The sequence below is a fragment of the Thermobia domestica genome, chromosome 1 (assembly GCF_964235325.1).
Source record: "Thermobia domestica chromosome 1, izTheDome1.hap1.1, whole genome shotgun sequence".
In the NCBI taxonomy this organism is placed as follows: domain Eukaryota; kingdom Metazoa; phylum Arthropoda; class Insecta; order Zygentoma; family Lepismatidae; genus Thermobia; species Thermobia domestica.
The window spans coordinates 185802084-185821611 of NC_137454.1; positions in this window are offsets into that span (position 1 = coordinate 185802084).

Consider the following 19528-nt stretch of genomic DNA (forward strand, 5'->3'; position numbering starts at 1 on the left):
TTGTATTTTCTCTTACATCTTCAGCAACTTTAATGGTATTACGCCCAGCAAATCATCGGCTGGGAATCGTCTTGATCCAATCAACTGGGGATGGACTGTAAAACGAGAACAATTATGTCCCATTCTAACTAATCTAGGAGCTGCACCACCAGACCTTCGTACTTTGATCAGATGTACTTGAATAATTACTGCAAACAACAACTGATCAAATAAGTCTGAATGTCGTTCTGCTGGTTTGCAATGTTCTCAAATGTGGAAAAACTGTCTCGGGATTGAGCATGAATATACAGAATTTTTTATGAATCTGAGAATGATATTGAAGATGTAGAAAACTTTTCCGTTTCTTAATAATGTATACATAAAGTATCTAATAAGGTATATAGAATATCTTATGTAGGATCTACATCAAATTACGTAAAGGCGAACAAAATCTCTCATTTTAAAGCACATACAATTACCTTCAACTTTTATCTTAAAAAATCTTCATATCTAATTTGTCAGCTAATATAATTGCCTTCAAACATAAAAGAGTGATACTTGATTTCACTTTCATTATACATATAAACAAATTTAAATCGATTAAAATTGAAGATTCACAAGATAAGTATCTTTAAAATTTAATTTCAGTCTTTTCTGTATGCATATGTACTTGAAACGTATCGAAAATGCATCACGATATGACTGTAGTTCCCACAAAGAAGAAATGGACATTATCATAACGTATAATGAAGGTAAGTCAGGTGTTAATATTGAAATTGAAAGAAATGAAATATTGGAATGATGAAAATGGGAGAATGGGAAAGCGGGAGAACCCCGAGAAAACCCACGAGCTATCTGATAGTTCTGTGTATGAGATCCTCTATATGGTGCATATTTACAAAGTACTAATTCTAAAACGTTAATGTTCGTAAAAGCGCAACCAGATCCTCTGATTTCGAAATTATTCCTTCTTGTTCTTAATATTTTCAGTATTAGTTAACAATTCCTTAAATTGGTTGATTGATGCATTTCTTCGTTAATAGTCTTAAAATAAAAGTTTTGTATTTTTTTGTTTTTTTTATATTCACAGCTTATCTAAAGATTAACTTTTAACAAGCTATGTTTCATTAAACCAAGTTTCATACGTTTATTAAAAGTTTTGATATTTAAATAATATATTCCTCTACAGGACCACGTGCTTTATAAAATCTTTTAGATACTCGTATTCATAACCTGGATTTAAGTGCTGAGTTTGAAATTTCGCATCAATTAGAAATGTATGTTTTTATTTCGGTTCTTCGAATATTTCTTGTTTAAAAGAGAATATGTTACTAAGTTCTGAACTGTTATATTCATCTTCATGTTATTTAATAAGATTAAAAAGTTATTCTCTTATTAAACTGTAATACCCTCATATCGTGCTCTGGAATATTTTAAAATTATATTGCAGTATATTAATTTAAATGTTCCATCTTACTGTTTTCCACTGTCATCACTACACTTGGTTTCATTTTTAATATCTCATTTTAATACTACTATTAAAACTCATCTTGCTACTATAGAGAAAATCTTTCAATCATTCTTATTTATTTACATCTCTATTCTAATTCACTGGCTAATATTCATTTGACCCACGAAATCATATGTTTATGACATTTCGCATTAGAAATCCGACATTTGTGGCTACATTCCTTCTGAATTACGTACACATTATTAGAATTAATTCATTTAAAGAATCTACCTCATCATGGCACTCATTGTGGTTTACAGACTCATTTTTTTCGTTACAATTCTAAATTGATTTTAGGGTTTAAGTTCTAACTAATTTTCTTAGTTTTTCTTTGAATACCACTTCATGCCTTTGAAAACCACTTCTTTTTCTTTTAAGAATATTGGTTTTCCCAGTAATGCTGCAAAAAGTTAAGACCTTGGAGAATAAGTTTAATTCTATCATGCATTAGAGCACAATGTTACTTTATATTTATTATATATAAAATCTTGAAAAATTGAATATGTATATACAATGAAATTAAATGCTCTTATACGTAAAAACATTATAATTGAAATATCCTTTACAATTATTTATACATACTATTATTTATGTGTATTATTTAAATATCATGTTCTCCACAAATATTATCTCTTAGACCTGTATTTAGTCGCTGGTGTTGTTATTTAAATAATGTTAATGCTGATCAGGATTTAAGTGATGATGCAAATTTAGGTGCGAAATATGTGTTTATTTCGGTAATACAGATATATTTATTTTTGCTTTTCTATGAATATGTTAAATCATTTATTCAAAAACAGCTACTAAAAGAAAATAATGAAAAATAATGAAATAGAAAGTATTATTAAGAGGTATACTATGAAATGATCAGATGAAATCTTCGATATAGTAACTGATGACCGGAACTGAGACTGTCAGAAAAGATGTTACAGGTAAATCAGAAATGAGATTAATTGCAGAAACTTATTACCTAGACACTTATCTGAAAATTTTATGAGAGAATTGGCAGACAATGTTAATTAGATATATATATTATTCAAAGAGCTATCAGAAGATTCTATTAAGAGAGTTTCCAGATAAGATTGATTGGAGATTTATGTCACGGAAAGAATTACCGGAAGATTTTATAAAAATGTTTTCAGGTAAAGTTGATTGGAAAGTAATTAGCCAAGTTCCAAGATTGTCAGAAGATTTTGTAAGAGAATTTGCAGATAAAACTGACTTGAAAAAGTAGTCTTTATTTAAAAAATGTCTGAAGAATTTATCAATAAGTTTATAGATAAAATTGATTTTGAAAAGATTTATTACGCTTCCAAAATTTAAGAATTTATTCCTAAAAACGCTAATAAACTTAATTGGTACACATTATCATTACTTCCATATTACCTGAGAGCCTTATAAGAGATTATGCTGATAAAGTAGGTTGGGCACAATTTTAGTAAATCAACACGTAACAAGAGATTTTATTTTAAAATATCAGGATACGTTCCCTCTCAGGATAGGATCGTTATTCCAAAATTTGGTGGTAATGTGTTTAGTATTTTAATTAAACAATTTATAACTTTTGAATTATTAGGAATAATTGGTGAGAGATTAGGATTGATCACGTCCATTATGTGTAATTCCTAATTGCAAAAATTATTACCAGCATTTTCTTCTCCAGAATTAACAATAAATTCAACTACTAACTTTCGAACATCATCTATAGAAACATATTCTTTAGAAAATTGTGTATATTGTTTAGTTCCTTTGCTGGATTTATGTGTTCTTGTTGATAGTGTTTTTCTTCAGTTTCTTTTCATTTCATCCAAGATTGGTTTAATATATGTATCACTTTAAGCATATAACATGATTTAACTCAATTAGTGGACAGATTATTGTTCACATAAATGCATTTATGAGTAATATTATATGTCTATAGTTTTCTTAATTTTCTTCGGTAATAATTCCCAATTCACTGTTATTATTATGTGTCATTTCTGTTCTTAGTAATAACATTAAGCCATCCGTAGTTGTAAAGAATTCATCAACAACAATCATATTACTACTGTTTATTCGTACTTCTTTATCTCAAATTTTATAATAACGATTTTTTCCTCGAACTTCTTGTAAACTAAATGTATAACCACGCTTGCGTCTTGGTATTTGTAAGCACTTAGCAATATCTTTAAAACGAGTAAGTCTACATTTTATAGTTTCTATTTCTTGAAAGTTTAATGATACACTATCTATTTCAGACAATATTATTTTCTTTTGCGGTAGAGGTTTATATCTTTAAATAACTTTTGCACAAATGATTTTCGTTATGGTGTTCCAGCGTACTACAAATTCTCTTTACAAACTGGAAGAAGTTCTTTTATTAAATTTTTATTTTGATCTATTATTTTTTAGTCTCGCTTCCTAAAATGAGAATAGCATCTTTCACTGGTTGTTCTTGGTTTTTATACTTGTCATATATTCCTGTTTTTTTCTTATCTCTAATTGTTAAAACCTTTAATAAGAATCTCTTTCAACTTAAGGTTTGTCACAATTTCTTCCTCATGCATTTATTGTAAAGAAAATCTTTAAACGTTGATGTTGCACACTTAACGTTGATGTTAAACTTATGACGTTGATGTTAATGTTGATGTTGAATGTTTAAAGTTTGATGTTTACTATGAACGTTAATGTTAATGTAAACATTAATGTTTGATGTAAATGTTTGTTTCTCTTATAAATTAGCGGGTCTTACTAACTAGTTATTAAGTTCTTAATCTTCTTTCTGTGCTTTTCATTATTTATTTTTCTTAGCGTATAAATTACTACAAAGCCATAATAATCTTTCAAGCAAATTAATATGTCATTAAATTTACAATGAGACACATCTCCAGGTAAAAACTCATTATACACATGTTTAAGATTAGTATCATTTTAGCGAAATATGCATAAGAAATTAAGAACATATTTTACTTATTGGTACTTTTGACTGTGTCTGTACAATAAAAGAGCAATCTAAATGTATATGTCTTACTATTGTAAAATAGTCTGTAATATTGTTCTGTTTTTCGACGATAAAATCATCAAACACAGCTATAAAGTAATCTTTATATTCACCAATTGGAATAACATAATCATTACTAGATACAAAGTTTCTAGTGCTGGAAAGGTAATAGATTTCGTCTTTACTTAATTTTGCTTCTTTAAATCACTAATGTACTTATTGATATGTAGGCTGATACATGCTTTTGTATTTTTGGAATATGTATAGAAGTTAATAGTAGATAACCAACCAGGTTGCAACAAAAATTAAATAACAGGAATGTTTTTCCAGATTCAGATAGACGTTTAATTAGATATCAAATATCACACGTAATAATTCTCCATTTTTAACTGATTTTTCTTTAAGGATTTCTCCTACATTTCATCTACAAAGTTTAAACCGAATTGTATATACTTCTTCGAACCCTTTATTTATCTTGTAACAAGAGATAAGATAGATAAAATTGAAATAAAAATAACATATGAAGATGATAATTTGATTGATTTTAGTGGAGTTCGTTTTACAGCACAGTTTTATTTGCCTCCCGCTCCCCTCCCCTAAGAGAGTTAAGGGCTCTTAGTCCAACTAGGATTTGATCTCGCACTAAAATATCACCAAAACTACCATTAATGAAGTTAGGGACACCGAAAACTATGATTTCGACATGAATATAATTCATTCTAAATTATTTTTATATGCCATCATCTACTCCTTGTTGAATACTAATGGGGCCTTAATTTGGATTAAAGCAGCATAGAAAGTTTAACTACTCATCTCAATGACCCCGAAAACTACGGATTCGACATTAGTTTCAGGCATGTTTGATCATTTTGGTCTGTCCCTCTTCTACTCTCCTTAAGTGGGCAAGGGAGTCTTACCCTTACACAAGTGTTCAACTTGAACCTAAAAGGACATCGAAATCGGGTCACCAATCATCTCGTGCATCGAGTAAGACTGTAGTATAAGAGATTCTAGCTGCTCTTTCTGCTGAAACTAAATTACGTTACTGGAGACTAGCGCCGCCATTCAAAACAATTCAGTTGTACGAAATACTGAAGACAGAACAGAAGCCTTTACTGTATGATCTTTTCTAGGCGCATGTGTTTGAACAAAGAATCAGTGCAGTGGCTAACGTATCGTACGTAACAAATTTTATTTGTGCCTATAGTAAGCGTTTTGTTCAAGTGAAGATTTGTTACAGTGTTGAGACCACGAATTAAGTAGAGGTACGTGAAAGCGTTTCTCTTGTATAAATTATGCACGGCTTCTCGATATAGAAAACAAAGTCAGTTAGAAATCCTTTTTTGGTACTACTGTAGTAGAAAACTTGAGCATATCTAGGGTAAGGTTAAGGTGAGGTTGATGTAATGGTTTATTTATTTTTACTCATTTCATATTGATATATAGAACATACATATTGTGTTATTGTGAGCATACATGTTGATGAGACATGGTGGCTTAGTGGTAGACCATCTCTGGTGCTATGGGTTGTTGGTTCAATCCCGGCCTATGCTACAAGAACCATGAGTCTTTCATTTCTTGTGTCTTGCTGACAATTAGTTCTAATTTCTTTCCGACTTACTGCGCTGAGAGAGAGACACGAACGAGAGGTTGCCCTGAGTAAATAACTCATTTTAACGTAATATGTATGTGATACCTTGTTGAATTATTTAGAATTGAGTATACAACCGAAAATCATTTATTTTAGTAAACAAAAAATCATTTACGTCTCCTCATTGTGTGTTCAATAGTAGCCGCATTAAAACTAATAATAAACATTGAAAACTGTCAGAAAGAACATGAATATAAACTATTATAGCTTTATAATTCTTACATAATATTTCCAAACTTTCCTAAACGAAATTAAAATTCATTTGATAAATGAATATAAAAGAAATATCCTTATAATTGGGATGACGTACGGTGTGGTGTGGAGATTTGAGTTTTCTTCATTAGATAATAACCTCGCCAAGGTCAATAAGAAACAAGAAATTGGTCCGTTGTAATGGGAATTGTACTGTACAGTTCTGTGCTACTGTGTGAGTATAATCAGAACTCAGTGAGAATAGTGTACTCTTTGGAGCAACATGAATTTATCGTTAAAATGTTTGGAGAACATATCTGTTGTTGTTACGCAAAGGGTATTTAGAAATAAATTTGCCCCACGTTCTGCCCCAGACAGGAGCATAATATAATCGCTAGTGAATAAATTGGAAGAAACAGGATCGCTTCTGAGTGAGACAGGGAAACATCGGATCCCCTAGTAGGGTGTTGTGGAAGATGTCAGTTATCGAATCCTTAGGTCGCCCAAGAAATCTCTCCGTCATTTGTCTCAAAAAACCGACTATAACTATTCAACATGTGTATGGGTATTAGCATTAACACTAAGTTTGCACTCTCACTAACACTTTATTTATATTCTGCAATTTCGCTTAAAAATCCAAAACTTCATTCCACTTGTAAGGTATACTGGCGAATATTTGCTGTTTTTCTTCAGGCATGGACGATATTACCCCGGATGAATTTAAACTAGTAAACACAGTCCCATAAATCTCCCATTCATTTGCCAAAATCGCATGAAAATCGGACTTCAGTTAGAAATTCCAGACCCAAATGAAATCCGTGAGTTAAAAAAATCACCCTGTATTTGTGCTCATTTTAAAGGTATTTTTATGTTATAGTTGAACAACTGTTGAAGTCTGATACTAGTGACCATTATTTTCAGTTTAACTGATTTCTAATTTGCCTACTCAGGTATATAATTTGACAAAAATGAGAGGATCGAAAACTTTTAGGGTTCAAATTTTAAGTTATCCTTGAATGTAGGTAATTCGATATAAAGACTGTCCCCTTTTAGCCGAACAGTAGCGACATTGTTAGTAGATTTAGTTAATGATTGACTCGTACCATTTTTACACATTCTGTGTCCTAGCAGATACGTTTGAATGCCAAATACACTGCAAAGAGTGATATACTCCTGTAGGTAGGCAACCATGCCTGGCAAAGCCAACCGCCAAGAATTTCAGCTTGGCTCCACTTCTTAAATTGTGGACTAGAGCAAAAGATTATCTGTGTGAAGTGTGACCATTTGGTCATAAAATGCAGAATTGAACCCCTTAACCGCCGGACTAGTGCAGAGTAACGGTAATTTTACTTTCGTTACGTTACATTCCCTTGTTCCTAATGTATATATTGAATATTTATACAGTTCACGAGATTATCATGAATCACACAACACAGTTTGCACTTTTAATATATATATATATATATATATATATATATATATATATATATATATATATATATATATATATATATATATATTCACCTTAAACATATATTTGTTACATTAAAATATTATACATTCAGTCTGTACAAGATGGCACTTCGCTCCTTTTACCTTTCTTAGTTACCATAACAGCGACATCAAAGAGATAAGTCATCATAGCAACGAAATTAAGAAAATAACTCGGTATGATGCAAATATTTAAATTATTTCTTTATCTTTTTCTTCTTCTTCTTTTTAAGTGATTGTGCCTTTAAAATAGCACTTTTGCCAGTAAATATAAACAATACTTACGTTAGCTAATAAATACAAAAATATACATTATCGTTGTAAGAGTCACTCAGGAAGAAAAACCCAATAAAACTGATGATGCTACAGAAAATGTGGTGCACACGTAGACCATTGAGAGTGAGATACTAGATATAAATAGATTTAAATCATATTAGATCATCACCTGAAGTAGCGGAACATATTTCTCCATAAAATTTAGGGGAAAAGTCTCATCTATGTGTGTTTCGACGTTAAATATTATCAAAAAATATATTGATAAGGATTTTACTATAGATGAGTAGACCCAAGCAAACACCGAATGGTATCTTCCTTTCCCAGCAAGATACCTGATCGTAGACATAACCTAAAGACCAGTGGCGGCCGGTAGATTGTGGTTTTGGGTGTTGCAGTACGAACGATAAGAGACAGAAGATATAAAGTGGACTCATTGACTAATCAGCATAACTTTAGATGCAAATGCTATATGACATGTTAAACTAAATAAAATTCTGTTTTTAATTAATAAAAAATGCAGAACATTTTATCCGATTAATCACCGTAATTAATTAGTAAGTTCATTATCCTCTCTTTATTGGAACAAATCTGCCTAATACATGCTGGTTGAACTCTAGTATTCTTATTGTCAGGTCTTTTTCGATGGAAAGCAGAACCAATGGTGATAACCTTTCTTGGGACATTCAATTTCTTGAAAGTGTCAATTCATTCTCACGTGGAAAAAACTTTTCGTCTTTTGCTGACGCCATAGGTACAGTTAATATTAATTTCAGAAGCTTTGTAGATTCACTAAATATTTTTTCTAGATTACTGCGAATGATCTATTCTAGCAAACTCAGTCCCTGACAGCGATCCGAATTCCTCTTCAGTGTAGACTGAAGAGACTTCGTAGCAGAGATTAGTATTATAAAAAATGTACATTGAACACACTTTATTCACAGTTTATAGAGGAAAATTTAAAATAAATTGAGGAAATATATCTAGTGCAAACAACACTACTACCATAAGATATCCTGTAAATTTAAACGTTTTTTCTTTTTTTCGAACACTCTCCTGAATTGCCCTTCGCTTGTTTTGTCTAAGCCTTAATTACAAATTTTTCCTCAGTTGAAAGCTGGTCAATGTTTTTTGTAAGTTATTTACAGAAGTCATGGTATACAATTCATTCAGATTTTGTATTTTATTTACAGAATTAAAGCACACAATAAAATTAAACCTAATAATTAAAAACCAAAACAGCTGATACAAAAGACGAAAAGAATAAATTCCGAATGTCACATATTCATACATCAACACACACACATGTGCGTAAAAGAAAAAAAACTACATTCCAAATCATCCGTCTTGGTTGTTACGCAATGCACGATGAGCACAATATACTTCCACATGAGGCGAAACAATGCTTACCAATGTAATATGTTCTGGAAAGGAAACCCCGAAATCCACCAGATGAAAGATCAGCATGTAACAGAAGCCAAAAATAAAGAACATCAAAACAAACAGCACTGCCAGTTCTACACCCAGAAATGTTAACTCGGAGGGGTCCAAAGTATTTGAGGGAGGTCCAATACGTCTACATAATATGGAACCTGTCTTATACTGCATCCGAACAGACGATAAGTAATTCTTACTTACTGTCATCTATATTTTTAGAAAAAATTATAGAACTATCATTTTTATACGAATAGAAGAGTACGTGATGAGGCGTAAAATAAAATATTTAGCATACATCAATCGTTTCTCTGTTAAACAAGTATAGTTCGTTAAGAAAGTCTACAAAGTTAGTCAAGTTTCAAAATTTTTGGGAGGTCCGGACCCGGTGGACCCCCCTCGTGGTTACGCCCCTGAGCATTGCTAACTAGTCCCAAATTTAATGTGCGTTCCCCATCATACAGTTTTATGTGGAAATTATCAAGAGAATAAAATATACTTATTTTATAAAAGAAATATGTTTATACTAAAATACTATCTACTGAGGGAGGGGGCGATTCTACATACTGACTTATTAATATTTGATTCACAAATTACTGTAGAAGAAGCCTTCATTATCAATATAAGCTCAGAATTAACTTGTAAATGCGGGTCTACTTCCATTTGTTTTCCCCTCTATTAGATATTTTTTTTTCTTATTTTGGATTTCTGCAATCACTTTTTTTAATTGTTATTATATTGATTTGCTTCAGTATGGCCCCGTAATTTAAAATATGAATGAATAAAAATTAATTCCATTTGTTAATTGCTAGTGAAAGAAAATTCAGAAATCTTATTTAGCGTGAAAAACTTTCTCGCTCACTGGAAACCATGCTGTGTTGCAGAAGCACTGCAAGGACCAGTCACTTTAACTTCTGAGATAGGGGAAAGGAGACTTAACATTTGCTCCAATTGCCGCACTGAGGGAATCTGGTCGTTGTATGCTCGCTGCAACACAATATAAATTAGAGACTCTGTGACGGATTATTTTTCGTTTTTTAGAACGGATTAACGGAACGGACAGTTACAGAAGTAAAAAATATGTTATTTAAAGTGTATATATGCAAGTATTAAAAAGTATATTTTTCTGTCCTTTACTACTATTGATAATATTTTTTTCTTGAAATACTTTGGTCGTTGCGCAACGCTGCAACACTAACATTAGCCGCCACTGCTAAAGACATGTTTAAAATTTCGAATTTTTTGATTCATAATGTAGGAGTAAAATTAATTTCAATTGAGAAATGTTTTGTTAGCACTAACTGACATAGGTAATACAAAATGCCTGTATGGACATGCACACAAAGATACCGGTACCCTGTGTAATGGCATTCAACGTAATTAAATTGGCCTTCGACAGCATAACATCTGCATGTGTACCATTTCAATATGATATTTATTTATTTAAATCCACTGACTCCAACAGGAGAATCCCAATTACAGGATTCTTACATAAAATATTACATCTATGTTATCAATTTAGAACAAACACTAGAATCAGAAAAATACAAAAAAATAGAAAGAAACACAAAAATAAAAAATACAAACACGCAAAAGATTGCCAACATACATGCCTGTAAGTATTCAGGTTTCGTGACCTATTACCACTACCTCCTACTATTACGTGCTGCAATTTACAGACAGGGGTTTACATATAATCAAAATTTAAATAAGTTTCCACCAAATTACAATAATTTTTCGCTTTACAACTAAAATCCAAATCACATATTTTTACTAATCACATATTTTTTATGGCGTATGACAGTAATAGTTAAATCTTCATGTCCCAGAAAACATCGAACTCTGTTATTCAAGTCCTATCATGTCAATATAAAACACTTCCTGAGACTTTCTTTGAGAAAAACTACTTAAAATACAGCTTGAAATCAATACTTGATATCCATAACTAGGGTTATTTTAAACTGAAAAAAGGGCTTTGTTTCGTAACAATCCTAAAAAAAATTGCGAATTTCAGGCAAATGCAAACACTGAAGCAATAATTATAACTACTCAACTGAAAAGGGAAGATTGCATTATGTAGACGCACACCATTATAGAATAGAGTTCAGAGTCTTGATCAAAATAATGCCAAATTTTCTAAAAGACCGTAATTAAGAATCATAGGCAGGCTAAGTTAATATTTTGACTTTCATATCCAGATACTTTTTAGTTCCTGTATGCAAAGAAGCATACGGGTGCGTTTAGTTTTATTCCATGTTTATGTGTGTGTTTGTGTGTATCTAGTATTTTATTTCTTAGAAAATATTGGTCTGATCTCAACGAAATTTGGCAGAAATGTAGCTCATTGTCCAGGGAATGAAGATCGCTGTATACAGCGCCTAGCTACGTCACGAACGATCTCAACTTGGCAACAAAGGTTGTGTTTCACTACACGCCAAAAGCTCTTGTGACGGTTCACCGATTGTGTCTTTCTTATTTACATTCGCCAATAGGTAAGAACACAAGAGAAATTGAAGGAAGGTGCACGTTATGAATATTGTCATATATTGTAAAGGAATCTCTGTATTTGTGCTGGCACCAACATTAAAGACCGGTAGTGATTGAACTATTATTGATTGATTTTATAAATATTATAACTTTTCAGCGAACAAAGATGTGGGTTGCCTAATTTTGTGCTGTTTGTGTTTATTGCGATTTAGTGTATTTCAGGAAAGGACAGAGACCTTTGCAATATTACTGTTTTTATTGTATCGTAACAAACAAGCAACATGTGGGCTGAAGAACCAGCGACCGACTGCTCAGTGTATTGCTGAATCAGCACTCTGTAAATGTAATATGTTTTTGGTTATGTACTTTGCGTTTTGCAATAAATGTATGAGAGACTCTATTCCTGACTCGTCCCACTACCTCATACCACACCTCCCGTGACGTCTGGGACTCGTTTCTTGGCTCACCTGTAATAGTTGCCGAGCCCTAGGCTCGACCTTAAATAGGATCAGAGACTTCCGCTTGGGGAGGTTGGTGCTGAAGTTAGATTGCGAGCTGGCGGATGGCTGTTGCATCTGACCAGTGGACGAGAGTCTGAACCACAAGAAGGAACTATGACAATGCTTCGAGACCAGCTGACGATTAGAGCCTTAGAGAGAGTAAGAAGCCGAGCCTTTGGACACCGGTCTTGATTATCGAGGAGTGACTGACTTTTGCCCAGACGTCATAGTGAAAATATTCCCATCACTCTCTTCATCTCCTTCCCGAACACAGTCTCTCTTTCCCAGAAAATTATATTGTTAATTCCCTACTTGATAACCATGCTTTTACTTCAGAGAGCAGCCGCCCGATTCTAGAACCTGTCATCTAGAGCTAGATTCCCCCCTTATTTTTTGACGGCTTGTGTGTAGGAGTCTTTTCCGATTTCCCACCTTTTACACACCCTATTCAATATATACTGGACATTGGACATTATTCTTTTCCACTATTTCCTTTTTTCATTTTTGCTAGTTCTTTTCTGATTTTATTTGTAACGTTGCCGTTAACATTCCTTGCAGAGTATATTAGGAAGTAGAGTCTAAATTCGCGGTACAGTAGACACCTTAATTGAGGCAGCTTGCAAATCTAAGTAGTTACGTAATTCATATTTTGTTTAAAAAAATTATATATTATTTATATAATAAACACCATACACTGCTTATTGTTTTTGAGGCACAAAGACTAACTAAAACGGGCACTGATGACTATAATAGGAGCTACATCATTTATACTTGGCTACAATTACCTAGTACAATGGATGTTTCGTTGTTTTATCAATATCTGAAATTTTTGGTTCTTCAACACACAGACATACATTCTGACAATATGTTTAGTCAATGTGGCCAACAAACCCTTTCACTGTGGAAGGCGACGGAAAAAAATTCCCTAACCTGCGAATGTCGATTATAGTCGACGTGTTAAAATTTGTCTGTATCTTGGGTTTGTCGATTGTAGTCGCCAAAGGTTTTCTGTGTGATTTCTATTGTTTATCGAAAACAATAGAACACAAACAAAAATGAACGGTACAACTTTGGCGACTACTCTCGACAAAGCCAAGATACGGACAAACAAAGTTTAACACGTCGACTATCGTCGACATTCGCATGTTAAGGAAATTTGGTTCTGTCGACAAAAGTCGACTTCCTCTGCGAAAGGGTTAACTTACATTCTAAGTGCAAAAGACTTGCCTTCATCAATATGTACGCAGTGTTTCATATTTAATGAAGACGGAATATTTCTTGGTTAGTTAATTTACTGACAAATCAACACGAAGCTTTTATTTGCATCTTAAATTTTAAATTCTAATACTCACAATCAACATCACATTTTGTTAGCATTGGCTATTAATAGCTCCTTTAGCCAGTATCTAATACAAAGCTTCCCTCTTACATTTCCACACTAGCTTCTTATCACAATAAAGTTGCACTTCTTAAGTGAAATTCTTTGCTCATTATTTTTCTTAAGTTACGTACTGAATGGAGAAGCTTACAAAGATGTTTTATTCTAAATTATTTATGCATTTCTTGAGTCATTACTCAAAGAGGAATAGTTTTCTAAAATGCTGCTAACCATATAGATGTTCTAATCAAGTAAATGTAAATGTAAATGTAGAATTATGTTTCTTATTCAGTAGCAAATATTGAATTATTCTTTGTAGCGGAGACAGAGGTATTACAGATCAGTGGGGGCTTCGAGTCACCATAGTTTTTCACAAACGCGTTTCTAATACTTACTACTATCTAATCTTGATAACATTAACCACTCCAGCTATCGATGATATTCTCTCGATCAACGATAGGAAGTAATTGAATATAGTTGCTTTTCTTCATTGTACTACAAATTTATAGTTTCTATTTAATTAAGTTATGTGAGCACCTTTATTGATTCGTATGTTCGGCTTTAGTTTAACGAAACTATATTTTCGCAATATATATTTACGTTCAAAATTTAAACGTTTCCAGAAGCCACTGGTTAAGGCATTGAAAATCATAATTATCTCACCAATAGCGTGATCCTTTTTTGTATGTTTTCAAATGAAATATTGTATTTCCAATTAAAACAAGGCAAATGACTGTATTTCTTAATAAACTTATGTAATACATGGTGATGAATAAACATATATATAGTTAAAAAGAAAATTGACTATTTGATTTATCTTTATTCGTTACCTTACTAACATGGGACTACTGCTGCCGTGTCACAACAAAACGCTGTAACTTGAGTTACATTGTTTTGTCGCTATAAGCATTTTTGAATTTCCCGCCACCGATATTTGTGTTCACCAGGCCCAGTATTGAGCTGGGTCAAATACTTTTGAAAATACAGCAAAGAAAATTTCGATGTAAGTAGGAAATTAGCCTGTTTGTAGCGACAAAACGATGCAAATCGAGTTACATTGTTTTGTCGCTACTGAACGACTGCGTAACTGAAATTACATTGTTCTGTCAATGTCATTGTAAGTAGTAAATGTGCATTTTGTAGCGACAAAACGATGTAACGCGAATTACATTGTTCGGTTGAAAAATGAATGTAGGATGCTCTGTTTTTACGCGTGTCTGAGAGTGACGTCACCGCTGTATAAACCAATCAATGGTTCAATCTGAATCAAAGTGGCGTGACCAACGCCCCGAATCATGGGAACAAACCGGCCAAATAGGCTCGAGATGATCAACCCGCTGGTATCACATTACAATTTAGAGCATGCTCCAAACAGGAGATATCTCCCCTGCGGCTACACTGCGTCGAAAGAGTACGAAGAGTACCTCGAAGATTGCAAGGAAAAAGAAAGAAGGAAATGCAGCCGGCCAATTTTCCACGAGGTGATGAAAGATCTCCATATCTCCACTTCAAGACCCACTCAGGATGCGAGGAACATCGTTTGGCCGTTTACAACGACAACGACGGGCCGCAGCAGGAGCACTCCTGTGAAGCCTGTGGGTGCGCGTTGTGCAAACAACAGATCTCCCACCTGAAGAACCGTGATCTGGCCCGGGGGCACATGCACGACTTTCTAAGCAATGAAGAAACTCGTGTGTCAGTCTATACTGTCGATATGCAGAAAGTGCTCTCGATGCCAAAACTGTCTACCAAAGACAGCTTCTTCTTGCGAAAACTTGTACTGTTCAATGAGACGTTTGCTCAGGTTGGCCAAGGCGCGGAGGCAGTTTGCGTGCTGTGGCACGAAGCGGAAGGCGGGCGAAGGGCAAGCAACATTGCGTCTGCCTACGTGGCTTTCATCCAAGGTTATGCCAGGGATTTGGAAAACATCTACCTGTTTGCAGACAACTGCGGCGCCCAAAATAAGAACCGAATCCTCTTCGGGGCGCTGTTACGAGTCGTCAACGATTGCACTGTATCCTGTTCCAGGATCTGACTGGAATATCTAGAGCCAGGTCACACCTACATGAGTGCCGACAGCGTGCATGCGTGCATCAGCACCAAAATTCGAATAAAAGACCTGTACGACATGGATGACTTTGTGTCGACGATACAGGGCAGTCGAAAGAACCTCAAGACGGTAACGCTGTCCCACAAAGAGATGATATTGTTCCGGGATGAAACGAAAGCCAAACTCCCGAAAGGGTGGTCCTTCAGCAACATGAAGATTGTGGAATTTCGGAGAGGTAGTTTGGCAATCTACGTGAAAAAGGACTACGATGCAGAAGATTTTCGCGAGATTTCAATTCTTAAGCAAGCCACGAAGAGAGTCCTTGCTAAGGAGTTGGGGAAACAGAGCCCAGATCTGCTGTCAGCACTGCCGAGGCAGGAATTCCCAAGAGGCATCAGTGCGGAGAAGAAGGAGGATCTCCTCAAGCTCTGTCAGTATGCCTCAAACCAGACGAGGGTTTTTTCAGAAGCTTCCTGTCACGAGCGGAGTTTTCGATCTCGACAGGGTCGTTGACGTCGATTTTTGAAATGACATTTGACGTTGATACATCAAAGAACTGTCTAGTGTGTAAATTCTGGTAAATAAGTTTTTCAAAGCACAGACTAATTTGTGACAGATAATTTGGTCACTTGTATGTCATTTTCCCTTTTTTTCGTTATTATGTGAAGGAATAGTATGTGATCGATAAGTACGTTTTTCAAAGAACAGCTTCGGTTTTCGTTTTATATTCTTCTTAAGGTTCTTCACCACATCGAAATTTAACTGCCGCTAATTTCAGACTTTTTGTAATACAGTGAAACCTCTATAAAGCGGACAGCCGTGGGGAATCAAAAATTGTCCGCTATAGAGAGGTGTCCGCCTTAGAGAGGTTTCAATATTCACTTACGTAAATTAATAAACAGGGTAATATGCAATTAGAAAAAAAATATTTTTGCATGAATCATGTGTTTATACCATGACATCATTACCAAAATGTTAGTATGCCTGCATTATTTTGCTCCATGCAATTCGAGGCACAACATGGGAATATGTTATAGTTCTCTGCACTTTACACTTATCGCTACTTACTACGTTTTCGATATGTTGCTTTAATTTCTAAATTAATTGTAGTCCATGAATGACTTTTTTAAAGGACAATATGCGTACACGTGGTCAAAAATACCAAACTTGTCTTCTGTTTGGTTAGAGATTCCAGCGGGACAGTAGAATGATGTGTCATTCCAAAGAGTGGGCAACTGTCAATCACTTTTGTTTCTGGAGCAAGTTGGGTGGGAGTGGAAAGCAAGCAAAGGAAATAAGTGTGTTCTGAAACAGAGACCCTTCCTCTGGGTTGCTGAATAGACAGTTGAGGAGGCAAAATGTTGTCTCACCCACATGTTCTTCCTTGGTGGCATACGTATGAATTACTAAAGGTGTATTTTTACTGCATTTTCCAACTTGTTTCTAGAGAAAGTGTCCGTAATACGAAGTAAATAATACCTATAAAAGACAAGAAAGACTGTCCGTGTCCGTACTATAGAGTGTCCGCTTTAGAGAGGTTTGCCAATATGTTTTTTCCTATTATAGTGTTTGGGGATTACAAAATATTCCGTTATGGGAGGTGTCCGTTAGTAGAGGTTTCACTGTATCTTCAAAACAAATAACAGTACAAAAAGTGCATCCGCAGTTTGCTAGACAATCTCATTTTGCGTGACTCACTTCTCTCTGCTTCCGTTTTGTAGCTATTCATAGATTTGTCATTTATTTGCGATTTTTTGACTAGCTGCACAGCGAAAGCTGACAGGTGAGCCGCGACAACGATATGACATATAAAATAATATTGTCTAGTAAGCTGCGGATCCATTATCCTATACTGCTATTTGTTTTGAAGACATTACAAAAAAAGGTGAAATTAGCGGCAGTTAAATTTCGATGTAGCGAAGAGCCTTAATGTTTTATTTAATAATGTTAAAGGAATGTAACGAAAATATGTTCATACCGAGCGAAATATTAAAAAGGGGTACAAAACTAAATCAACATGTATGGTCGTTCAAATTACGTACTAGCAAATATAGCATACTCAATCCTTCAGCAATTTTATTTTGTGTGTCTATTTATGGGCTTTCTTTGGTTATTAGCAGTTTTCCCCACAATTTTGCAATAAACATTCAGTTACCATTTAACAGTGAATTTTGTGTATGCCATGAGCTGCCAATACCAACGAAGGAAAACATATGTGATATTCATGGGTATCTTAAGTTGTGTATAGAAAGCCGACTTGGTTATACTTGGTGAATGGAACATGACCAACACATTGAACACAAAATAAGTTGTATATATCATAGGCAAATTCGATTAGGCCTATTACAATAAACGAAACAAAGAATCTGTGTGAGCTCGCTATTATTTAACATAGGAATTGCCTCTATACCGTACGACTTTCCCGGGGTGGAAAAGTGGGGTTCTTAACAAGTCCCTATGCCTAAATTACAATTACGTACTCCTAACGCCTGGGTATTTCAGTTATTTCATTTATTAAATAGGTACTATTTGCTATTAAAATGAATTCAATTTCAAATAATGCTGCTAAATCGTGTACACTGTAGCCACAAAATGATGTAACTGTAGATACATAGTAGATGCTGTAGCCACAGATTGATGTAAGTCTAAATACAAGCTCAGCGCTATAGCGACAAAACGATGTAACTAGGCAATAATAGTCAACCAATCAATTTTCACCAAATTTAATCACACAACATGTATTTACGTAACATTACATGCAACCACGTGTTTCCAAAGTCAAGATACACCGGTCCTACACGATACAAATCAAATTTTCGGATGAAAACTTTACGGCTCTTTTTCTCAAAACTGCTCCGCCAAAGTTACAGCGTTTTGTCACGACACGGCAGACTGGTGACCCCGGTTACTCCAAGGTGCTGGAATGGGGATAAATACGCTATATTTGGTACGCTTTTTCTTTGGTGTACTTAACTTTTGATAAATTTGAATCTTTCTTACAGATATATTCAGTTGTTGACACTACTCTTAAAGAATATGTGTAAGTTTGATATGATATTTCCCTTAGGTGATGCCCACTACGTCCGTGTCCCTCATACAACTCCTATGAGTTTAAATACTTCTTAATGTTTCCTTGTACCTACCACTCAACTTAAATAGATGTTTTAACATGTTACCAAGCAATTTAATAAGCACTTTATAACAGGCAAACATGAATTGTGTTCGTTTGCCATATTATCATCCTGCACTCTGTTAGATCGTAGACATAAATAAGATGTTCTACTTGTTTGATCACACAGACAAGTTTTAATCTATTTACATGTTATAGTTTAACGCCAGTAAAGCTTATATTGTTCTTGAAGTTGATTTATAATAATTTTTCTTCATTATTATTTATTCCGATGATTGCAAAAGATGAAGATAGGTCTAATAACAAAGAAATATAGAACTTCCACCATACTCATGAGGCTAGCACCTATGAAGAAACCAAATACTCCGCCAATGGACACTGAAAGGAAAACAAATTGTGTTTTTCACAAATATATAGATATGGACTTCCCGTAAGGCAAAATAAATCCTATAATAACTATTGTAATATTAATA